This window comes from Budorcas taxicolor, chromosome 20, assembly GCF_023091745.1.
Source record: "Budorcas taxicolor isolate Tak-1 chromosome 20, Takin1.1, whole genome shotgun sequence".
NCBI lineage: Eukaryota > Metazoa > Chordata > Mammalia > Artiodactyla > Bovidae > Budorcas > Budorcas taxicolor.
Genome location: NC_068929.1, coordinates 5,316,201 through 5,322,500, shown reverse-complemented (window position 1 = coordinate 5,322,500; position 6,300 = coordinate 5,316,201). Strand labels below are relative to the sequence as shown.

Below are 6,300 nucleotides of genomic sequence, written 5' to 3'. Positions count from 1 at the left end.
TTCAAACCCTGACGAATCTCAAAGGAATGAAACTCGTCCAAGTTGAAGGGACATTAATAATTTCATCCTTCTTGAAGAATCAGAGGGAGACTTGTCATCAGGTTTTCAAAGTATTTTGGAAGCATCAAGGAGAAATATTTTCAAACATTCTGCCCTTCCCCTTAGCCACTGCCCACTTGTGGGATGAACACGGTCATCCGTGCTGTATGTCAAGGGATGTGATTCTCCCTGCCCTCTCATTTCAGGAGTGTACTGAGGACTTAATTTAAAACTTTTGTTACTCTGATTATAAAGTCCCTACATTGATATTGTTTTTAAAAATGCATTACTTATGAAGTGACATTCCTCATCAATCCTACTGAAAAACTGGTAATTATTAAGGATGGATCCTGCAATGCAAGAGACAGAGGTTCCATCCCTGGATCATGGCAACCCACTCCAGCATTGTTGCCTGGAGAATTCCATGGACAGAGGAGCCTGGCGGACTACAGTCCATGGGCTGGCAAAGACTCAGACGTGACTTAAGCGACTGAGCATGATGAGCACAAGGCTGGATATCCTTGCAGAGATTCTCAAAGTCTGTCTAATGTATACAGGTGACTTTATAGAAACCATCCCCTGGTGTAAAATCAGTCTTCAGGCTCCCGAGTCTCAGCACCCTTGTGGCCCAACCTTGGTATGCTGTTCAGCCCAAGGCCTCTCCGAACAAGCCTTTATCACCAACTGGTGAAAACTCTGCACTCCATCTGTGGCATCCTGGGCAAGACACAGAGCAGAGCGCTCCTGTCTCCCACTCAGATACAGAGGCCTCCTGTCACGGCCCTCCTCGGCCCAGCCCCTGGGCTGCCTGCTGCCGGGGAGGTGCTCTGCTCGGATGGAGCGCCGAAGCACTGCAGGGTCCGCCCCTCCCGCAGTTGCAGGCAGGGCAGCACGGAAACCTCCGCTCTGTCTCTGCTCCACCTCGCCCAGCCTCTCACCTGCTTTTCTTTAAGCTCCTGCTCTACTTCCTTTCTCGTCTCAAAGTGGGTGTCTATGTTTCTCTTCTTTTGGGTATCATTCACTCTCTCTCTGTCAGTCTGTATGTTTATCTGCTTTTCTCTCTCTCTCTCTCTGACTTCATCTCTTTTCTTAGTCACTCTCTGCCTCCTCTCTTCTTTTTTCCTAAGTACCCCCTTCCTAAAGCCTCCTGAAGTAAGAAGCTTAAGGGGAAGCCAGAATGCTTCAATCCAGTACAGGGATCCAGGAACTGCTGCTGCTCAAGGGGGAAAGTTCATGAACTCTCGCTGGAGAGGTATTTGAGGGTACCCTGATTCCCGGCATCCCTATGTCTAGTTATTTAACACATTTTGGGTTATGAGCTGCACAACTATTCTTCCAATAACACCCTTTTCCACTTAGACTAGCCCTGGCTGGGTTCACTGAAACTCCTCTCTGGTCAGAACTCTGCAGGGTGAGAGAGGCATCTGCCTGCAGCTCCCTGGGGTTCTAAACCAAGAGCTGCTGGGGAGGCCAGCAAGCACGGGGCCCACGCTTCTTGCTGTGCAGATGGCAAGACTGAGGGCCTGAGCGGTGTGGGGGCGGGGAGACTCGGCTTTGCCACCGTCTTGTAAATGTTACTGACTAAGGTGAGACGGCAAACAGACTTTTAGGTTGTAAGACCAAGTCAAGGCCTTCTACTCAGATTTCAGCTTTGTGGGAGAGCAAGCTTAGTTTCTAGCAGCAGGACAGATGTGATCTGCTCTAGGTCGCAGGCTGCACCAGCGGCAGGGCTAGACCCAGAACTCAGCATTCTTCTCTTTCCATACTCTGAGACTCTCACACACAGCAGAGATGACACAGATCTCACAAGGCCAAGATTGGGGCACCTGCCTCCATGGGAATCTGGGCTGCTCCCTACTACTCACCTTACAGGTTAAGCACCATAACACCACATTCCAGTCGAGTGGAAATACAATCGACAGGTGCCAAAGTTTTACAAAGGATAAGAAACAATCCTGTGAGGAAATGGCTTGCATGTTTTTAAATTTATTTTTACGTGGAGGATCACTGCTTTACAATAGGGTTGGCTTCTGCCGTACAACGTGAATCGGCCATAGATATATGTATGTTCCTTCCCTCGGTCCTCTCCACCACCCCCCACCATCCCACCCCTCCAGGTTGTCACAGAGCACCAGGCTGAGCTCCCTGCGTCATACAGAAACCTCCCACTGGCTATCTGTTTTACATATGGTAATGTATACGGTTCAGTGCTATTCTCTCAATTAGTCCAACCCTTTCCTTCCTCCATTGTGTCCTAAGTCGGCGTCTCTATCCCTGCCCTGCAAAGAGGTTCATCAGTACCATTTTTCTAGATTCCATACATATGCATTAATATATAAAATTCATTTTTCTCTTTCTGACTTACTTCACTCTATATAACAGACTCTAGGTTCATCTACCACACTAGAAGTGACTCAAATGTATTCCTTTTTATGGTTGAGTGAAATTCCATTGTCTATATGTACCATACTTCTTTATCCATTCATCTGTCGATGAACATCTAGGTTGCTTCCATGTCTTGGCTACTGTGAATAGTGCTGCAATGAACATTTGGGTGGGAGGAAAACCTAAACAGACATTTCTCCAAAGAAGTCATGCAGATGTCCAACAAACACATGAAAAGATACTCAATATCACTCATTATTAGAGAAATGCAAATCAAAACTACAATGAGGTACCACCTCACACCAGTCAGAAAAGCCATCATCAAAAAATTTACAAACAATAAATGCTGGAGAGGGTGTGGCAAAAATGGAACCCTCTTACACTGTTGGTAGGAACCTAAATTGATATAGCCACCATGGAGAACAGTACGGAGGCTCCTTTAAAAACTAGGAATAAAACTACCACATGACCCAGCAATCCCACTTCTGGGCACACACCCTGAGAAAACCACAAACGGCTTGTGTCTCACAGTGGCTACACCATTAAGCCAAATTGTTGCAGTCTTATCAGTCCTGTCTGTATATGTGTGTGTGTGACTTTTTAAGCCTGGGCTTTTATTTGGTGGGAATGGGAAGAACAGTTGAAGAAAATGACTACAGTTGGGAAGAAGAAAGGAAGTAAAAAACTATTTAGTAAAGAACTTCTCTGTCTAGCTAGATTCCTGCATAGACTGGCCATGTAGCCTTAGACAAATTATATCTCTGAAACTTAAACCATTCTTGTTGATAAAACAGAGACATGATGCCCATTCAAAGGGTTATTTTGAGGTGAAAAAAAAAATGAGATGATGTCTCTCAAGTGCTTAGTATTGTAGCTGGTACTTAATAAATGTTAAGTAAATATCAGTAATTCCTACTGTTGATTTCTGACCACAGAAGTGATCATATTGGCAAGCTCTCTGATCTGAGTGCATATAAACAGAGTATTTCTTAGAAAGAGTAAGGAAAAAGGCATAAAGGCTTCAGATTATATGGAAGAAATTAAACTGATGGGGATGCAGGGGCAGGGCACATTCAAGACTGTGGGTCCTCTCCTAAGAAACATGAGGAGAAAAGAAAAATAATGCCTCATCTGTCTGCAAGGTTTGAATGTAGCCTTGAAGTCAAGGGCACAGCAGATGTAGTTTCAAGGTCCTTCTTTAGCACTTATTCTCTGTATATATCCCTCCTTCAGGAGGGAAACATTTTTTCTGGCTTCAGAACACCTAGAAACCAGCTGATTCTGCCAGGGAACAAACTATTGAAGGGCCTGAAGGCCCTGACCACAAGGAAAACTGGAACAACCTGCAAGGCGCTGTTCTGGGGCATGTGAGTCCAGTCACAGCAGGCACTCAGCTCCCAGGGCTTAGATAAATATAGCGACGCTTGACTGGCATGTGGTTCATTAAGGAGACACTGTGCACAGCTGAGCACTCACTAAATGCAAATAGGGCCCCATATGGTGTGTACAATGCTTTGCACCACCTCCTCCATGCAGGTACATAAAGCCTCAGCTGAAAACGGGGATGCCAGCCTCAGGCCAGCAACCCAGGGAAGTAGAGTTGAACCAAGGCAACCTCAGTCTGCAGAAAGCTAGGAGGAAGATTCGACTTGGAATCCAGGGTGGAGGGTTTCCTGGGCCCTGGCCCCTTTTCATTTCTATGCCTTGTACCTCAGCTGCTTCCTGCTCGTCTGAGCCACATTCCCTGGATCCTCCTGGCTTCCTGCCCACCTCTGGGAAGCAACAGAGACACTTCAGTGAGACTGCATGCTTCCTAACCCCTGCTCTGCCACTGACCAAGCGGGCGATCTCGGCTAAACTTCTCCATTTCTAGAAGGTTCAGTGTTCTCATTAGTAAAATGGTACTAGCCCCACACAGTTGCCCTACCTTAAAATAAAACATGTAAAGCAATTAACTGAGTGCTTAGTACGCAGTTAACAATAAATACTAGCTATTGTTATGTACTGCCACCGTTTTCTTCTGGAACCACCCCTTTTTGCTATCTAAAGCCATAGGAGGAAGAAACCAGAAACTTCATAAAAGCAACTGCTGGTTTTTGAGCCCCTACTATGTGCCAGGCACTGCGATGGAGATAAACAGAGTAAGACTCAGTCTCTATCCCTAAGAAGTCATGAGGCCAACCAACAGGTAAATAATGAATTGCTGTATAGTGAGAAAACCTGAACAATAAAAGTTTAATATTACTCTTGAGTGATTCCTAAGGGTCAGGCACTGTGCTCATTTTTTCACATGGATTAGCTAATTTGACAGAGGTTATTATTATCTACATCTTACACAGGAGAAAGAAAAAAATTAAAGAGGCATGAACAGGGGAATGGAAGCCAAGGAGAACGGGCTCCAGCAGACACTGACCCCAGTGAGCCACCTGCCAGAGGCCCTCTCAGTCCTCAGCACCCTGCCCCTTAAACCTTAGCACATTCAATGTGGCTATACAGAAATGTCATATGTATCTGGAAGTCATAGTAGTTCAGCTAATTCTAACGGTACCTAAACAACATCTTAAGGATGGTGTTAACAGTCAACTTCTGCTACACTAGCTTTATTATTATTACTTCTACCACTAAGACAACTAATGCTGACAACAGCTACCATTTATTAAGCATTCACTATGCACCAGACCCTCTACTAACTCAGCTCATAAACGGCAGAGTCAGAACTTGAGCCCAAGAGTGTCTGGATCCAAATTTCACTCCTTTAACCACCAGGCATGGGGCTTCCCAGGTGGCGCTAGTGGTAAAGAATCTGCCTGGCAACGCAGGAGACACAGTAGATGCAGGTTGGGAAGATACCTTGGAGAAGGAGTTAGCAATCCACTCCAGTATTTTTGCCCGGAAAATCCCATGTACAGAGGAACCTGGTAGGCTACAGTCCACTGGGTTGCAAAGAGTTGGACACAACTGAGCACGTACGCCACACAACCTCTAGGTAATACTGCCTCCAGGGACAGAGCCAAGTAATAGCAGGTTTCTGGGGACCGGAATAAGTCACAGTAGACAGGACAGCATCATTCACCCCTAGGATGAGTTCTGGGACTGTCTAGGGAAGTTAGATGGCTGGCTCTAACCTTTTTCTGTTCAAGCTCTAAATCCAAGGTTACCTAACTGATGTTCCTGCCCCTGAGCCAATAATTCAATCTATTGCAGGAGGTGTAAATTAGTGACTCTACAAAAACAACCATTAAGCCATTCATAGTTTCCGAAGAGTAATTACTCTGAAAAATTCACAGCCCTCTAGGATCAGAACCTACCTACCTCTCTGTCTCTCTGTCTCTCTCTCTCCACTCCCCTGCAGTCTGGGATAAAGAAAAACTGTAGCCAAACCAGTGGCTGAGTCTATCTGAAAATCATCCTTGCATTTATTGATCGTACTTATAGAAAGAAACCCTTCAGTGCACTCAGCAGTCACACTTAAATCAAAGCAATAGAGCTGGAAAGGGATCATGAAGAGATGCTCCTCTCTCTTATCCTGCGGTTCCCCACGTGGTCATCACCACCATCACCACCCCCTCTCTTACCACCAAGGTCTATGGATCTGAACTGGATCATAAACTGCAGATTAAGACATGGAATTTTGGGGCGATAAGCCTGGAGTGAGTTGTCCAGCTCAAGAATAACCAGAGAAAATTTTGTTCTAAGTGTACCAAAAGTCGAAATATAAGGAGTTATTCTCAGAAGAGAAAGAAAAAAAGCTGTGTTAGAAAGGAACTCTATAAGCAAGGGCTAGGATAACTCTAAAGGAAGTGCTAGGAGAAGGGCTAGGGTTTAACACAAAGTAGCCAGTATGACGGAGAAGGCAATGGCACCCCACTCCAGTAC

The 6,300-nt window shown here is 45.5% G+C and overlaps 1 protein-coding gene across 1 annotated transcript in view; it reads right to left on the bottom strand.

The window, feature by feature from the left end:
• DOCK2 (dedicator of cytokinesis 2) overlaps nucleotides 1-6,300 on the bottom strand; it is a 448,493-nt gene that overhangs the window by 354,518 nt on the left and 87,675 nt on the right. The window lies entirely within an intron of this gene.